The 19,186-nt window shown below is 39.6% G+C and overlaps 1 non-coding gene and 2 pseudogenes across 1 annotated transcript; all 3 read left to right on the top strand.

The window, feature by feature from the left end:
• Nucleotides 1-3,626: 3,626 nt before the first annotated feature.
• LOC129023126 (U6 spliceosomal RNA) lies at nt 3,627-3,729 on the top strand. Its single transcript, XR_008496685.1, has one exon. It is a non-coding gene; the product is annotated as a U6 spliceosomal RNA (small nuclear RNA).
• A 2,493-nt stretch (nt 3,730-6,222) lies between these two features.
• Nucleotides 6,223-12,998, top strand: LOC129036197 (WD repeat-containing protein 43-like; annotated as a pseudogene).
• Nucleotides 12,999-16,737: 3,739 nt separating this feature from the next.
• Nucleotides 16,738-19,186, top strand: part of LOC129036113 (cytoplasmic phosphatidylinositol transfer protein 1-like) — a 17,240-nt pseudogene continuing 14,791 nt past the window's right edge.

The following is a 19,186-nucleotide window of genomic DNA, read 5'->3' as shown; positions in this document are numbered from 1 at the left end:
CTTCTGTAAAAATGTAATCATTTTATGTTACTCAAGTCAAAACCCTGGAACCATCTCTGCTGTTCTTTTTGCCTCTCCCCTCTCAGCTTCGATTAAGGATAACTAATTCTTCCTTCATCAGGTCTATTTTATTCATCCCTTTCTGTGCACTCTGATCACCTGAGTCCCATCTCAATATGGATTAAACAAGCATTTAGTGTATGCACATTACATGTCCTAAACCCGTCTACTAGTTATATATCCTATACCAGTCTATAATTGGAGTTACTTCTTGCCTTCAATGAGTTCAAATCAGACATATAAATAATACAATATGACAAAAGTAACCATGGAGCTATTTATAAGGAAAATGCTACTTGACCAACTCAACCGATTTATAATCATCTTCCCTGTCTTGTTCTCTTTAATCTCTTCCCTTTCAGATAAAATTTTTTGCTAATGTATCTTGAAGGATTACTATGCACCAGGCATTTCTGTAAGTAACAAGTGTTTTACATAATTCACCTCATTCACTCCTCACAATAGCTCTAGAGATAGGTGGTGGTATTATTTAATACCTCCATTTCAAAAATAAAGGAGCAGTGTTTTTTAATCACAATTAAAAATAAAATTTTTTTCTCACCCCAGTTAAGACGGCTATTGTAAAAAGACAAAAAATGATAAATGATGGTGAGGAAGTGAAGAAAAGGAACTGTCATACACTGTTGGTGGAAATGTAAATGAGCACACCCACTGTGGAGAACAGTATGGAGCTTCCTCAAGAAACTACAAACAAAATTACTGTATGATCCAGCAATCCCCCAGTTGGGCATTTATCCAAAGGAAAGGAAATCATTATATCAAAGAGACATCTGCGCTCCCATGTTTATTTCAGCTGTATTCACAATAGCCAAATTATTGAATCAACCTAGGTGTCCAACAACGGATGAACAAATAAAGCAAATGTGGGATATATGCATGATGGAATACTATTCAGCCATAAAAAAGAATGAAATCCTGTCATTCATGGCAACATAGATGGAACTGGAGGAAATCCTGCCATGTGAAATAAGCCAGGAACAGAAAGTTACACACCACATGTTCTCACTCATATGTAGAAGCTAAAAAAGTTGATCTCATAGAAGTAATAAGTAGGACAGAGGTTACTACAGGCTGGCAAAGGGAGGGAAAAAGGATGAATAGGGAGGGATAAGGAAGGATTTGTTAAAGGGTGCAAAATTACAGCTGGATAGGAGGAATAAGTTCTAGTGTTCTATTCCACTGTAGGATGACTACAGTTAACAATAATATACTATATAGTTTCAAACAGTTAGAAAGAGGATATCGAATGTCCCCAGTACAAAGAAATGGTAAATGTTTGAGATGATGGATATGCTAATTATCCTGATCTGATCACTATGCAGCACATTTATTAAACATCACTGTGTAGCCCATGAAAATGTACAATTTGTCCATTTAAAAAATTAAAATAAATAAATCATTTTAAAAATCAAAAAATCAATTTTTTTAAATGAGAGAACTAAGGCCCAGAATGAATAAATTACTTGCCAAGTTTATACAGCAAATAAATAGCCAATGCAGTGTGCCTGATTCATTTAGCACCCAGGCCCTTCACAGCTATATTGTACTGCACTTTATCACCAGGTTCATTTTCTTTTTTTTTTTGAGATGAAGTATCACTCTGTCGCCCAGGTTGGAGTCCAGTGGCATGATCTTGGCTCACTGCAACCTCTGCCTCCCAGGTTCAAGCGATTCTCCTGCCTCAGTCTCCTGAGCAGCTGGGATTACAGGCATGCACCACCACGCCCAGCTAATTTTTGTATTTTTAGTAGAAATGGGGTTTCACCATGTTGGCCAGGCTGTTCTCCAGCTCCTGACCTCAAGTGATCCACCCACCTCAGCCTCCCAAAACACTGGGATTACAGGTGTGGGCCACGATGCCCGGCCTAGATAAAATTTCTTAAACTCTTCTGTCACTTGCTCTTCCAAAACCCATTTTCCACAGAATCAAATCCTTGGGAATTTCCAAGGCCCTTTTTATCTAACCACAACCCACTTTACTAACCTTATTACTTCCCAATGCAAGCTCCATTCTCTTCAGGATGAACTCCATATTATTTCCACACATATCGGCTCATTTCAACCTGCTCCCTTTCCAGCCTGACTTGGCCTCCTCCTCTCCAACTGTTTAAGTTTTGTTTGTGCTTCAAGACACAGTTTAAGTCATTCTCCATAAAAATTTTCTCAACCACAGAAACCCACCTTCATGACCCTCTCCTGTGAAATCTCAAAACTTACTATCTGCCACAAACTGAATATTTAATTACAGACTACCTTGCACTGCTATTTAATTTACAAGTGTCGGCTGGACATGGTGGCTCATGCCTGTAATCTCAGCACTTTGGGAGACTGATGAGGGAGGACTGCTTGAGCCCAGGAGTTTGAGACCAGCCTGGGCAAGGTAGTGAGACCCCATCTCTGTAAAAAAAATAATAATAATTAAAAATAAAATTAAAATTAAAATTTACAAGTGTCTAAGACTTAACTGTGAACTCCAAGAACCAAGGATCCTAATCTTACATTTATTTATATCCTCCTCCCTATGTCTTTCACAAAAAGGTGTTTAAATGATCAAAGAAATAAATGAATGAATACTAGGATGTTAATAAACAGCTGATAACTTGGCTAACACTATTTGAGGGTTATAGGAAATGAAAATAGAAGATTAGTGCTTGCTGAAAAGATAAAATGCATATTGGCAAGAAAATGTTACCAAATAAATATAGCATTGAGTATATACATACTAGCAAAATTAATTCTTCAGCAGACATAAGCATATTATTAAATATATTATCACAACTACACTAATGAAAAAGGCCATACAAAATTTCAACCTAAAATAGCATTTAGCCAGAGTTATACTTTTTTTTGTATGCGTGACAGAGTCTCACTCTGTTGCCCAGGCTGGAGTGCAGTGGCACTATCTCTGCTCACCACAACCTCTGCCTCCCCAGTTCAAGTGATTCTCCTGCCTCAGCATCTTGAGTAGCTGGGACTACAGGCACCCACCACCATGCCCTACTAATTTTTGTATTTTTATTAGAGACAGTGTTTTGCCATGTTGGCCAGGCTGGTCTTGAACTCCTGGCCTCAAGTGATCTGCCCACCTCGGCCTTCCGAAGTGCTCAGATTACAGGCCCGAGTCACTGTGCCCAACCAGAGTTATACATACCTTTATTTATTTATTTAGAAATGGAGTCTCACTTTGTCACCCAGGCTGGGATGCAGTGGCACTGTGTCGGCTCACACAACCTCCGTCTCCTGGGTTCAAGCTATTCTCCTGCCTCAACCTCCTGAGTAGCTAGGATTACAGGCACCCACCACCACACCTAGCTAATTTTTATATTTTTAGTAGAGATGGGGTTTCACCATGTTGGCCAGACTGGTCCCGAACCCCTGACCTCAGGTGATCCACCTGCCTGGACCTCCCAAAGTGCTGGGATTACAGGCATTAGCCACCGCGCCCGGCCGAGTTATACATTTTTAATAACATTAAAAGGTGTTCAGCAATGTAATAATTAACCCAACTAAGATTTGTTGTCAGAATTTTCAGTCTAGTGCTCGCTTTGCTTTGGCAGCTTACATACTAAAATTGGAAAGATACAGAGAAGGTTAGCTTGGCTCCTGCGCAAGGATGATACGCAAATTCATGAAGCATTCCACATTAAATTTTTTTAATAAAGTAAAAATATATATATTTTAAAAGAGGCCAGGCTCAGTAGCTCACGCCTGTAATCCCAGCACTTTGGGAGGTCGAAGTGGGTGAATCACTTGAGGTCAGGAGTTTAAGACAAGCCTGGCCGACATGGTGAAATCCTGTCTCTACTGAAAAGACAAAAATTAGCCAATAGTGGTGGCACACGCCTGTAATCCCAGCTATTCAGGAGGCTGAGGCAGGAGAATCGCTTGAACTCGGGAGGTGGAGGTTGCAGTGAGCCAAGATCGTGCCGCTGGACTCCAGCCTGGATGACAGAGTGAGACTCTGTCTTAAAGACAAAAAAAAAAAGAATTTTCAGCCTAGGCATCAGGAGAAAAGAAAAACTGAGGAATAACTGTTTGCCACAAGGTATTTCTCTCTTTTTTTTTTTTCTTTTTTTGAGACAGGGTCTCGCTGTGTCACCCAAGCTGGAGTACAGTGGTACAATCAGAGCTCACTGCAGCCTCGACTTGCCAGGCTCAAGCAATCCTCCCACCTCAGCTTCCCATGTAGCTGGGACCACAGGTGCATACCACAATACCTGGCTATGTTTTTTTTCTATTTTTTTGTAGAGATGCGGGGTGGGGGGTCTCACTATGTTGCCCAGGCTGGTCTCAAACTCCTGGGCTCAAGTGATCCTTCCGCCTTGGCCTCCCAAAGTGCTGGGATTATAGGTGTGAACCACCATACCTGGCCTCACAAGATATTCCTTATTCTTACCCCACTGAAGACAGCAGAAAAGGAAAGACACAAGTAAAAGGAAGAACTCCTTTGTTCAACAACATACTTCTGAGAAAAATTACAGAATCATTTTTTTGAAGTCTCTAAAAAATGGGATATAGTTATAATTATTTCAAATGTCCAAGGCATAAATTAGGTGATTTCTGAAGAACATTTCCAAATTCTTTTTTTCTAAGACATGAGAGTTGGGAACTTTTAAGCCATACCTCAACCATTGGACCGCTCTTTCCTGCTGCTGATTCTCCCTCCTAAGCATTGGAAGAACTTGATATTCCTCATAATACACCCAATACCCATTACCCAAAAAATAGTGTTCTCTGAGTTGTGGATCTCTTAAAGTTTCCTGCAGTGTGAAGCCAAATCTCAGTTCCCATGTCAAGTATTCAGCAATACACCCAACACAGCAACACGTTTAAGCTTTAATCAGAATGATGCAATTTCTGCCATGCAAATAGAACCTTCTTCCTATGGAGTATCATATCAGTGTGTTCTATTTACACTAATCATACCTTATTTTATCTGCATAATACATTGCACTTAACCTTCCTTGAAAATAGTGTGCTTTCTATTTCATAAATTGGTTAAAGATAGCTCTTTCACGACAAGGATTTGATTTGAGCCCTGCTACTATACCTTGAGAGCCATAAGTGAAAATTAGGACATTATAGCCAAGGTAAATAGCACATTTATTGTAGTCATTGTCAGCCCTCTCAACCTGAGAAGGAATTGTTCCTTGACGCATAGGATGGGGGAGAACATGGTGTGTATTAAAATATGTGTGTGTGTGTACAGGACTTGTCACTTATTAGAAGCTACGAATATTGAAGGTAGTATCACTTCCTATATAATTATAAATTGTATTTTTATAATTATAATGGTAATTGTATTAAAAATTATTTAAAAATAATTATCACTATTATTTCTGTCATAAGAATTATTAATAGAAAAGGAAAAAAAATGAGCACAAATTCACCCAAAATGAAGTAGAGTTAAAAAAAAAAAAAGTCAGAAATGCACTTTAAGGAGAGTGTCTGGTTCAGAAGCTTACAATGAACTGATTTGATTGAATTTTTTTTCAAATCAAATATGTCTTTAGAATTGGTTCCTGGAACATCTGGGTCTTCAGTTTTGTACAGTTCCTCTTTTCTTATGCACCCTCTACCTATCAACTCCTACTCTAAAAAACCAGTATGACATCAATTTTTAAAAAATGTGATACCTCTCCCAGAGGCATTTACTGTTTAAGCCCTCCAGGCATTTTGAAGACATTTTCAGCAACAGTAGGCAACTGAGGACTTCCAGGAAAAAAAAAAAAAAAAAGTAGATTTAGTCATTTCATACTACAACTACAGTTTTAAAAAGCACAAAGTTTAGTAAAAGTCATAGCTCACATTAACAGATAGAACTGGAGGCCAGCCGTGGTGATTCACACCTGTAATCCCAGCACTTTGGGTGGCTGAGGCAGGCCGATCACTTGAGGTCAGGAGTTTGAGACTAGCCTGGCCAACATGTTGAAACCTCGTCTCTACTAAAAATACAAAAATTAGCCTGGTGTGGTGGCGTGTGCATGTAATTCCAGCTGCTCAGGAGGTTGAGGCAGGAGAATCTCTTGGATCTGGGAGATGGAGTTTGCAATGAGCGGAGGTTGCAGTGACCCGAAATTGAGCCTGGGTAACAAAGCAAGACTGTCTCAAAAAGAAAAAAAATTTTGAAAAATTAGAAGCATGAGGGATAACTGGCAGCAGAATCCCCAAGTTGGCAGTAGGAAAACCTGGAAAGCAACCCAACGTAAACCAAAAGTCTCAGGAATTGGTGGCAATAGTTATCCCAGTAAGTAAGGGGTGAAAATGAGCCAAAAACAAAAGAATTGTTTGCACGTTTGTTTTAGAAGCAATTAGACCCTGGGTCCCCTGCCCCACTAGGTACAGTCGCGTGACTGTCCTTCCCACACTCCTGCAGAGGGGTGAAGTTGATTCTCTGGGCTCTGGACTGGACAATGCCAGGCACAGTTGAGGAATGAGTATTATATTAACAAGAAATTTTAGTGAAATACTGGCCAGGGGTGGTGGATCAAGCCTGTAATCCCAACACTTTGGGAGGCAAAGGCGGGTGGATCACCTGAGGTCAGGAGTTCAAGACTAGACTTGCCAACATGGTGAAACCTCGCCTCTACTAAAAATACAAAACTTAGCTGGTCACGGTGGCAGGTGCCTATAATCCCAGCTACTCTGGAGGCTGAGGCAGGAGAATCCCTTGAACCCGGGAGGCAGAGGTTGCAGTGAGCCGAGATCGTGCCACTGCACTCCACCCTGGGTGACAGAGTAAGACCTTGTCTCATAAAAAATAAAATAAATAAGAAATTTTAGTGAAATACTATAAACTGAAAATTGGAACCACCACTGCTTCCCCTACTTGGCTACCAAAACAATGGCAACCAAGAAAGAGATTAGAATATTACTTGCTAACCAACTCAAAGGGAAAAAAGATAATGAAATTGGGGCTTGCCCAATTAAACAAGCAGTCAGCTCACACTAGACTAAAGTGTATAGAACAGCAATAAGCAACTGCACACAAAACTTCCAATCAGTGTTTTGGTTTTTTTACCCCATTCTTAATTGTGAACAAGAGCCAAAAATCACTAGGTGGCTAAGAAAAAATTTCCAACATGGGAAGAGAGAGTGAGGGGAAAAAGAGAGCATGAATGAAAAAGAGAGAAGAATGAAGGCGGAGTGAACAGGAGCAGAATACATAAATGAAAAATAAGACAACTTAAAGAGAATAGTCTATGCCAAGATAAAAACTTCAAAGAAACTATCATTAATTTCCTCGGAGATATGAGAGTATACTTGAGAGTATACTGCTACAAGAAATAAGAAATGATGGTATTAAAAGGTGACGGTCAGAGAAAAAGAGGTCTTAATAACAATTTTTTTTCTTTTTTTGAGATGGAGTCTCGCTCTGTCGTCCAGGCTGGAGTGCAGTGGCATAATCTTGGCTCACTGCAAGCTCCGCCTCCCAGGTTCAAGCAATTCTCCTGCCTCAGCCTCCCAAGTAGCTGGGACTACAGGCGAGTGCCACCATGCCCAGCTAATTTTTTGTATTTTTAGTAGAGACAGGGTTTCACCATGTTGGCCAGGATGGTCTCCATCTCTTTTTTTTTTTTTAATCAATGTTGACCAGGTTGGCCTCGAACGTGTAGCCTCGCCTCCCCAAGTGCCAGGGCAACCGGCCTGAGCCACAGCAGCTCCCTCCATCTCTTTTTTAAAGGATAAAAATAAACAACTCAGTAGAAGAGTTTTAAAATATAGTTAAGGAAATATCTCTGTAAGTAGAGCAAAAACACAAAACAAAAAGTAGAAAAAGTAAAGGGACTAAGAAAATTCAAAGAGATTCCATCCAAAATACTAGATATATGAATAATAGGAGTTGTAGACATACAGAAAGAGAAAATAGAAATAAAGAAATCATCATGGGCTAGGCACAGCTGTAATCCCAGCCACTCAGGAGGCTGATGGGAAAGAATCATTTGAGGCCAGGAGTTCAAGATCAGCCTGGACAACACAGTGGGAGCCCATCTCTATAAAATAAAATAAAATAAAAGTCAGCCAGGCATGGTGGCATGCACTCGTAGTCCCAGCTACTTAGGAGGCTGAGGCAGCAGGATTGCTGGAGCCCAGGAGGTCAAAATTACAGTCTGCCTTCTCTGAGCTCTGATCACACCACTTCACTCCAGCCTGAGTGACAGGGTGAGACCCTGTCTCAAAACAAAAAAACAAACAAACAACATATATATATATATCTCCTAAGAAATTACCGTGGATGTAGTACATGAAAATTCTGCAGAATTGAAGGACCTGGGTACCTGGATGGAAAGAAGCAGTCAACTGCTCAGGACACTTGAGTGGATAAAAATAGACCATATTATGGCACATGATTGTACAACTTCAGAACACTGGAAATAAAGAGCTACAAGATGAAAAAAGGAGGTGGTATGGAGGACCCACATGAATGGTTTTGAATTTCTCAACAATACTACAAGCTAGATGACAACAGTGTTCCATACCATGAGAATGTTTAATCAAGTGCCATTTTTAAATATATGAAAATTTATTGTATGGAAGTAAATAAGTACTTAAAGGGAAATGTTTTAGCTGTGAAAACGTAAATTAGAATAGTAAAAAAAAGGCCTGGAGCAGTAGCTCACACCTGTAATCCCAGCACTTTGGGAGTCTGAGGCAGGAGCATCACTTGAGCCAGAGTTCAAGATCAGCCTGGCCAACATAATAAGACCATGACTCTACAAAGAAATTTAAGAATCAGCTGAGTGTGGTGACATGTGTCTGTAGTCCCAGCTACTCAGGAGGCTTAGACAGGAGGATCACTTGAGCCCAGGAGTTCAAAGTTACAGTGAGTTGTGATTGCACCACTGCACTACATCCTGGGTGACAGAGTGAGACCTTGTCTCTGGAAAAAGAAAAGAATGGAAAAAAAAAATATTTCAAATAATCTAAGCTTCCACCTGAAGAAACTATAAACAGAAGAGCAAATTAAATTCAAAGCAGGGAAAAGAAAGGAAATAAAAATTGGAGTGGAAATCAATGAAAAAGAAAACAGAAACAATGGAGAAAAGTCAATGAAAACAAAAGTTGGTTCTTTGAAAAGATCAATAAAATTGACATGCTTTTAGTTAGACGACCAAAATCCATTTAAGTACCTACTCTGATATGAGCTGTATAAAACAGTTATACATACGCTCTACCTCTGACAGTTTTATATTCTAAGTGACTATAAAATAACTTATACAGAAGTTAATTAGACCAAAAAAGATATCGTAAATTCAAGGTTGATGATGGTCCTTGACAGTAGGATGATACCTCAAATTTTAAGGCCTATGAGTGGCATAAGGTCACTCCCAAACATGTAAGGATGGTTTTATGACCCTTGTTTAACTTTTTTTTTATAGATGGGGTCTTGCTATGTTGTCCAGGATGAAGTGCAGTGGCTATTCACAGACACAACTATGGCACTTTAACCTCAAACTCCTAAGTTCAAATGACCCTCCTACCTCTTTCTTGCTTCAGCCTCCCAAGTAGCTAGGACTATGGGCACACACTATTGCATGGCTTTATCTTTGTTTATGTTCTGTTTTCATATATCCATGTTCAACTGTACCAGATAAGGGGGAAACTCAATTTAAAAATAGTAGGCAACAGAGTAGTATATATTCTATAGATATTAAATAGATTTGTTATGTATATTTGATATATTCAGATAATTTTTCTTTCATTATTTCACCTTTGCATTTTTCAGTCCATAAAGTCTATGTAATGCCTAGAAGGTTCATTCAATTTTTTTTCCCTACTTAAATCAATATCCATGGCTACAACTGATCTTAGAGCATTTTAGGAATATCAATGGTAGTTTTCTAAAATTTTTATGACTTCAGTTGGAGTTTTGCCTCTTTCTCCTTTTGGTTTAAATTCTGGGTTTTCTGAGTAACAGTCTATCATCTGGCCTCCCTGTATGTGCCTTGAGTTTCTTCACCTTAAACTGATGTAATTCTTTTGTGGATGAGAAAGGAGTGAGAGAAACAACTGAAAAGAGGCCAGGTATAGTGGCTCACGCCTGTAATCCCAGCATTTGAGAGGCTGAGGTGGGAGAATTGCTTGAGCACAGGATTTCAAGCCTAGACTGGGCAACATAGTGAGACCTTATCTCTCCAAAAAAATTAATTTGCCATGCATGGTGGCACATACCTGTGGTCCCAGCTACTTGGGAGGCTGAGGTGGGAGGATCCCTTGAGCCTAGGAGATAGAGGCTGCAGTAAGCCATAATTGCACCACTGCATTCCAGCCTGGGCAACAGAATGAGACTCTGTCTCAAAAAAAAGACAACTGAAAAGGTGAAAAGTAAGGAGTTGTGAAAACTACTGTTTCTTTCTTCTGTGTGTGTACATATGTGTGTGCATGTATGTATGTGTATATGTATGCATATATGTGTGCATAAACACAGTTCCAGTTGCAGGGCTGAGAAGCAATCAGCTATACATGTGTATCATACATATATACACAACTATATACAAACACGTACATGTACACACACAGGATAAAGAAAGAAAAATCACAAGAATGTTACAGAATAGAGGAAGAAAGGGAATGTGATTGGAGAGAGCCACGGAGGGGGATGCTATGGTACTGGCAATGATCTATTTCTTTGTTTCTTTTTTTTAGAGCCAGAGTCTTGCTCAGTCACCCAGGCTGGAGTGCAGTGGCATGATGGCATGATCATGGTTCACTGCAGCCTCAAACTCTTGGCTCAAGTGATCCTCCCGCCTCAGCTTCTAGGGTAGCTAGGATTACAGGAATATGCCACTATGCATGTTTACTTTTTGTAGAGATGGGGTCTTACTATGTTGCCCAGGCTGGTCTCCAGCTCCTGGCTTAAGCTGTCCTCCCACCTCAGCCTCCCAAAGCCCTGGGATTGCCATTGAGCCCAGCAATACCTAATTCTTTATTTATTTATTTATTTATTTATTTATTTATTTATTTTTTTTTTTTTTTTTTTTTTTTTGTGACGGAGTCTTGCTCTGTCACCCAGGCTGGAGTGCAGTGGCGCAATCTCTTCTCACTGCAAGCTCCACCTCCCAGGTTCACACCATTCTCCTGCCTCAGCCTCCTGAGTAGCTGGGACTACAGGCGCCCGCCACCACACCCGGCTAATTTTTTGTATTTTTAGTAGAGATGGGGTTTCACCGTGTTAGCCAGGATGGTCTCGATCTCCTGACCTCGTGATCCACCTGCCTCAGCCTCCTAAAGTGCTGGGATTACACGCGTGAGCCACCGCGCCCAGCCTTTTAGCAATATCTAATTCTTAACAGAAATAATTATATAGTTGTTCATTTTAGCATGTTATTATTATGCTATTGGTTGATGTATGTTTGGATACTCTTCTATATTTTAATACAGTTCATAATTAAAACATAAGGAAATAATAAAAACAAAAAAAGTATCCCAAAAATGCAAAAAAAAAATAAACAAACAGTACTTTTTAATTTTAAAACATACTAAAACAAAATTTAATAGCCTCCAACTGATGAAGGGCTATTGCAAATCATTAGACAAAATATAAATATCCCAAAAGGAAAAAGGACAAAGACTAAAGACTAAGACTATGCACAGGCAAGTCTCACAAAAGGGAGGAAAAGGCCGGGCACAGTGGCTCACACCTGTAATCCCAGCACTTTGGGAGGCTGAGGCCAGTAAATCATCTGAGTTCAGGAGTTCGAGACCAGTTTGGCCAACATGATGAAACCCTGTCTCTACTAAAAATACAAAAAATAATTAGCTGGGTGTGGTGGCACATGCCTGTAATCCCAGCTATTCGGGAGGCTGAGGCAGGAGTATTGCTTGAACCTGGGAAGCAGTGGTTGCAGTGAGCCCAGATCGCACCACTGCACTCCAGCCTGGGAGACAGAATGAGACTCCATCTCAAAAAAAACAGGCAGAAAAAAAGTAAACAGCTCATGGCTTAGCCAAGGTTCTCTAAAAAACAGAGCCTGAACAAGATTTAAGCATGAATGCTTTATAGGGAGATACAATTCCAGAGCAGGGAGAGTGAAGGATGAGAAACAGATCCAGTGGGCCTACAAAGAGGTTACAAGGAAAACCTAACAGTGCTGTGCCAATGGTTCAGTGGCTAAAATGTGCATTAACAGTTCATGCATCTGGCTGGGCGTAGTGGCTCACACCTGTAATCCCAAAACTTTGGGAGGCCAAGGTGGGTGGATTATCTGAGGTCAGGAGTTTGAGACCAGTCTGGCCAACATGGTGAAACCCCGTCTCTACTAAAAATACAAAAATTAGCCAGGTGTGGCAGCAGATGCCTGTAATCCCAGCTACTCGGGAGGCAGAGGCAGGACGATCACTTGAACCCGGGAGGTGGAGGTTGTGGTGAGCCGAGATTGTGACAGTGCAATCCAGCCTGGGTGACAGAGCGAGACCCCACCTCGAAAAATAAAAATATAAATTAATACATAAATGATATTTTTAAAAAAAAAAACAGTTCATGCACCATACCTGTCCACATTGCCTGACCTGGTACCCCAAGTAGGAACACTCTACCAGTTAATGGAAAGCAGAGTAAAAACTTTTCAGAAAATTTCACACCTTCATGGAAAGCTTATTCTTCTAATTACACAAGTACAGCAACAAAAAAAAAAAAGGGAAGAACTTCCCCTGGACAGAAGGCAACGTTGGCATATGAGGAAGAATCTTCTGAACAGGAGTCTGATGATGAAATAGCAGATAAGGGTTCTGATGATAATTGGGATGAAGATGAGGAAGAAAGTGAAAGTGAAAAACATGAGGATGTTGATGAAGAGGAAGATGAGGATGCTGAAGGGAAAGATGAAGAAAATGGTGAGGACAGAGATATGGCAAGTGAAAAAGAATTACATGGAGATTCTGATTTAGACCCTGAAAATGAAAGTGAAGAAGAATGAAGACAGAAAAGTAAGCGGGTCAAATTATCTAAACTCTGGCTCACCTTGCCCACTGGTGCCAAGTCCTCCTGGGGAGGGTTGCCTCTGTGCCAGGATGCCGAGGACCACTGCATATTTCCAAATTCATAATGGTGGATCCTATGCCACCTTGCTGTCCTGAGCACCTAAGACTTAACTGTGTAAATAAGAGCATTTCGTTCAAATGTTAATAAACTTTACACAGTATATAGACACATTTTCTGAAATGTACTGACATCAGTGTCCAATATATGGTATATTTTTATAATATAATATCCTAGTATGATTGGTTATATCAATAATTGATGTAAGCGCAGATAAAGACGTTTCCCACAGGGTTTCAAGAACTGGACTGTTGTGAAGGAGTCAGCTCTTACCTCAGGTTGGTATCTTTCATCAAATCCAGATGCAAAGCAGCACTAGTGAAAATTTTTTTAATTTGGTACATTTGATTTGGTACCTTTTCATGAAATATGAAGGGATAACTAAAAACTGGAGTAGAAATGATTGTAATTTTTAAAAATCATCAATATCACTAGCTTGTCCACTAACTGGTAATCTGACTTGAGTAAGATTAAATATTTGGAGTGCTTCCCCAAAATAACCACTTATTTTTTAAGCTGTCATGTGAAGTATTTTTAAAAAACAAAACAAAAATTACGACAATTAAAAAACTAAAGAATTAGCCACATTAAGGATTTTTCTTGACTGCAAATTGCTTGTAAAGAATCATCAGTGTATGAATTAGAAGTTCTTATTATCTGCTACTTTTTTAAAAATTCAAGTTATACCTGCTTTTGAAGAGGTTTTCATTTTTATTTAAATTACTAATGGATCAAAGAACAATTGTTTATTTTTTCTCTTTGGTTTTTAAATATTAATGATAACCGTATTAGAATTTTTTCCAAAGAATATATTTTTATAATTAATAATTTAATGTTTTTCTTCCTTTTCATTATCTACTCTTGGCAGTGTTAGGGTATCTGTTTACCTTTAAAATAATAAACCTGATTCAATTTTTTTGTTTGTTTGTTTTGAGATAGAGTTTCGCTCTTGTTGCCCAGGCCAGAGTTCAATGGCACAATCTCGGCTCACCACAACCTCCGCCTCCCGGGTTCAAGATATTCTCCTGCCTCAGCCTCCCGAGTGGCTGGGACTACAGGTGCACACCACCACGCCCGGCTAATTTTTGTATTTTTAGTAGAGACGGGGTTTCTCCATGTTGGTCACACTGGTCTTCAACTCCCAACCTCAGGTGATCCACCCACCTCAGCCTCCCAAAGTGCTGGGATTACAGGCGTGAGCCATCGCACCCAGCCGTGATTCAAGATTTTTTATGTATGTATAAATAAGTATTTTGACGTGCTGCAAAAGCCTTTTCAAATTACTAATAGTTTTTTTTTTTTTTTTTAAGGAAAGCCAATATTGGCTTAGTGCTCACTAGGAGATCTGAAGATGGAAGCTCACCTCCAATGAAGGGCTGGGCAAATGGATTGATTTTTTCCCACCTGTGAATATGTAAAACAAAACCATTATCTCTGAGGGACTTTTTAATATCAATGGCAGAACAGAGATTTGTGTGCTCAACTTAAGAGCTGGAGTCATATAAGCATCTTGGGAAAGCAAGTTTCAACCAGCTACTGGTGAAATGTACAGTTATATTTGTCTATAAATGGAGCTGCTTATGGCAATTTAATACCATTCTCTTTGTAAAGTGAATAAATATTCATCTTTCAAAAAAAGAAGTGATGTTGTGAAGAACTTTTTTTAAAGATAAGATAGGTAACAGAGTATTAGTATGATAATAAAATGATTCAGTAAAAAGTGAAGAAATGATCAGACGGAAGATTTGCTGAACGACTGTCCTTGATAGACAAGAGGAGTGAGGATCTATATATATGTGGACGAACTGCTCAGCTAACATGGAGACTTCATCTATTATGGGAATAAGCAAGAAGCTGGAGTGAGTGGGAAGAGATGCTAGCAGGTGGGTAAGGCGAGGGTGGATGTCTAGGGAACTTCTAAGTGCTTTCAGGTTTTTTCAGTGAAACAAGAGAAGCATCAGCAGAGTGAAGACAGAAAGGAACTATTGGAAATTTAAGAAGAATGCAGTGTGAGTCTTTTGGCCGGGCATGGTGGCTCACACCTGTAATCCCAGCACTTTGGGAGGCCAAGGTGGGTGAATCACTTGAGCTCAGGAGTTCGAGACCAGCCTGGCCAACGTGGCGAAACCCTGTCTCTATTAAAAATACAAAAATTAACCAGGCATGGTGGCGCAGGTCTGTAATACCAGCTACTCGAGAGACTGAGGCACAAGAATCACTCGAACCCAGGAGGTAGAGGCTGCAGTGTGCCAAGATTGAGCCACTGCACTCCAGCCTGGGTGACAGAGAGGGACTCTGTCTCAAAAAAAAAAAAAAAAGTATGAGTGAGTCTTTTAAGAGACCGGGAAAAAAAAAATAGACCAGGAAAGTGTAGTGTAATTACCAGGTACCACCATCAAGGTCGAATTTGTGGTTCAAAGTTATGAATGTAAAATAAGACCAGTCAGCAGAGTTATGTGTTAATATGAGAATACTTATTTTTAAAAACTTAGGCACTCTCAGTGATTCATACGGGAAAAAGGAAAAGCTAGAGAAAAATGAGGTACCTAAACATATTTTATGAACAAATGATATAAAACAGACTTGACAAATAAGATTACTCCTAATAGTACAGAATCTATGAAAGCTACAATTTTTAACAAGCTTGTTGAAATGTTTTTCATAGAATCCAGTAATTTTTAGACATTGAAAATGATGGATTTCTGATATGTGCCCAGGATATAAATTTTTTTTAATCTAAATAAATTTTTTAAATTTATTTTGTTTAATGAGATGGTGTCACACTATATTGCCCAGCTGGTCTTGAATTCCTGGACTCAAGAAATCCTCCTGCCTTGGCCTCCCAAAGTGCTGGAATTTACAGGTGTGAGCTACCACACCTAGCCACGGGATGTAAATTCTAAAAATCAGGTTACCAAAAAGATTACACCTCAATTATATTCCACTTTGAGAAAAATGTTAATGATATTATTAAATATATTTAATATTTTGTATATTAGACGTGAACTTTTAGAAACAGAAATTTTTTGTCTACATGTCAGCACCATGGATTTATGACCAATTCAACTGCATTTGGTTTTAGTTTTACATCAATACATTTCTTAATCTTGAACACCAATCTCACACATTAATGTGATTAAAGAAATCTTTACAAATGGAAAATCGGTAAAGGAAGGTATCATGTGGTTGTCATTGACAATGGAACAAACAAGGGTCTGAGTGGCTTAAGAATCACAGCCACATGTTTAGTTCACATCGTTTGGTTATGTGTGCTCAGGAAGTAATTATAGCAGAGCATAAGGTAACAGAATTGCCGGCTGTGGCAGCAAGATTGGGGCCACATTCATCATTCTTCTGCAGCCAAAGACAACAACATAACTTGTAAGAGGTTATGGAGCTGCCTGATCATGTACTCATATAATATGTTCAAACAATGAGGAGGAGTAGCTACTGAAGAAAGAAAAAGAAAAAACAGTTCCTTGTTCAAAAGAAAGCCTTAGCATTGTACTTTGCAGAGATGAATACCTACAGGACAGAATTCACTCACAAGCAGTCCCTTGCAGAGATAGGCGTTTGTTGGCTTGAGAGTCCCATGAGAGGGTAAGTATGGCCTGATGATGTCTGCCGTGGGGAGCTTCAAGTCATGCCACTCCACCAAAGGTGCTGGCATTGGTATGTGTGCAGTGAGTGAGAATTGAGATGCAGATGGAAATTCAGAGCTTTTGCTAACCTGAAAGCCAGTCACATTGCTCCACTGGTACTTTTCCAAACTCAAGGCTTAAGGATAAATTTTGTCCATATAATTTTATATATCATGTGCATACATTTTTTTTTTTTCTTTTAAACAAGGTCTCACTCTGTCTTCCAGGCAGTAATGCAGTGTCACAATCATGGCTCCTGGGTTCACTTCCCACAATCACCTCCCAGGTTCAAGTGATCCTCCTGCCTCAGCCTCCCAAGTAGCTAGGACTACAGCCATGCCACCACACCCAGCTAATCTTTTAATTTTTAGTGGTGGCTGGGCATAGTGGCTCACACTTCTAATCCCAGCACTTTGGGAAGCTGAGGCAGGCAGATTGCTTGAGTCCAGGAGTTCGAGACCAGCCTGGGCAACATGGCGAAACCCCATTTCTACTAAAAATACAAAAAATTATCCAGGTGTGGTGGCATGCACCTGTAGTCCCCTCTACTCAGGAGGCTGAGGTAGGAGGATCACTCGAGCCAAGGGAGTCGAGGCTGCAGTAAGCTGTGATCACACCACTGCACTCAGCCTGGCCAATGACAGAGTGAGATTCAGTCTCAAAAAATAATCTAATAATTTTTAGTACAGGTGGGATCTCACCATGTTGCCTAAGCTTAAATTTTTTAAAACAAAAAACATGAACACAACAATATTCAGTATTTGTCTCTAATTAGGCAAAAAAGCTTAAATTTGTGGAACTGCCTCAATGAAACTGCGCAATTATCAATGACCCAATCTTCAATGGCAGAATATGAAGAGTAGATGAGTCTTTAGTTGGCTACAATTCAGAGATGAGAACATCCAACAACTTGGTGGCAAGATGACCACATGGCAACCAACATTATATCCCCTCACTGCCCTTAGCTGAAACGAGCATCTCCTTAGTAGACAAAGGTACAGTCTGAAAACAACAAGCAGACCAGCAGCTAAGATGTCTAGGTAGGAGGTGTTGCACCTGGGCCATAGTGTCAAACTTCTAAAATATTACTACAAAAACTTTAATATGAAATTGTAATAATAATTACGCTTTTTGATCTTATTTTGATCAACTGGATTTACTTTGTTATTAAAATATATATATTTTTTGACACAGAGTCTGGCTCTGTCGCCCAGGCTGGAGTGGGGCACAATCTCAGCTCACTGCAACCTCCTCCTTCCAGGTTTAAGCGAGTATCCTGCCTCAGCCTCCTGAGTAGTTGGGATTACAGGCACCCACCACCACACCCTGCTAATTTTTTGTATTTTTAGTAGAGATGCGGTTTCGCCATGTTGGTCAGGCTGGTCTCAAACTCCTGATCTCAAGTGATCCACCCACCTTGGCCTCCCAAAGTGCTGGGATTACAGGTGTGAGCCACTGCGCCCGGCCATTAAAATTTATTCTTTTATGGTTACATTTGCCTTCTGCCTCAATTCCACTAAGTATTAATTTTAATAGCCAACTTTTTACATTTGGCCAGAATGTAGGTGGTGCTCTTCTACTTTGTAGGTAAATAAACCATGTGTGCATTGCATAAATACAACATGAGAAGAAAACTGGCCAAAATGTTGACCAATTAACTGGGTGCCAGTGAATTATTTTCTTCTTTGTACATAATTTTGTTTCTTCAAATATATTTATAGCTAGATCTAAATATAGATGAGTAGATTGGTAGGTAGGTAGATAGATTTAAGAAGATAAACAAATTCTCCTTTTGCAAAAATAACAGTTACGTAACAGATATCTTTTAAATGCAGACTTTGACAACTCTGCTATTACATTTTATTACAAATGAGCCTGTTGAAATTGTTTTGAACATTATGATAGACAGCCTGGGCAACATAGTGAGATACCATCTCTACAAAAATTTTTTTAAATTAAAATTAGCTGGGTATGGTGGCATGTGCCTAAAGTCCTGGCTACTCGGGAGGCTGAAGCAGGAGGATTAGTTGAGCCTAAGAGTTCAAGGCTGCAGTGAGCCATGATTGTGCCACTGTACTCCAACCTGGGAAACACAGTGAGACCTCATCTCTTGAAAAAAAAAAAAAAATTAAAATATTATAACACTGCACAAATTCTGACTTTGGGAGTTCACGCTGGGGTTCTACAATGATTTTAAATGGCCCAAATCTTGGCTTTTGCATCATTATGTTTGCAGTGGGGATCAGTAAACTGAGATTGAGTATTCATTCAGTTAATTAACAACCTAACTATTGCAAATAGGGGAGAAGAAAATTTACATCTACTACCTTATTGCAAAAACAGGTTTAGGCCATTTGGCAATTGTAGTTTAAGACGAAAGAATGAGAACTGAAATGCTGAGTATGAAAGTGAGATCAATTAGAAT

The sequence above is a fragment of the Pongo pygmaeus genome, chromosome 1, assembly GCF_028885625.2.
Source record: "Pongo pygmaeus isolate AG05252 chromosome 1, NHGRI_mPonPyg2-v2.0_pri, whole genome shotgun sequence".
NCBI classification, from domain to species: domain Eukaryota; kingdom Metazoa; phylum Chordata; class Mammalia; order Primates; family Hominidae; genus Pongo; species Pongo pygmaeus.
Note: the sequence above shows the minus strand (reverse complement) of the source record. Positions and strands in the feature narration are given on the sequence as shown.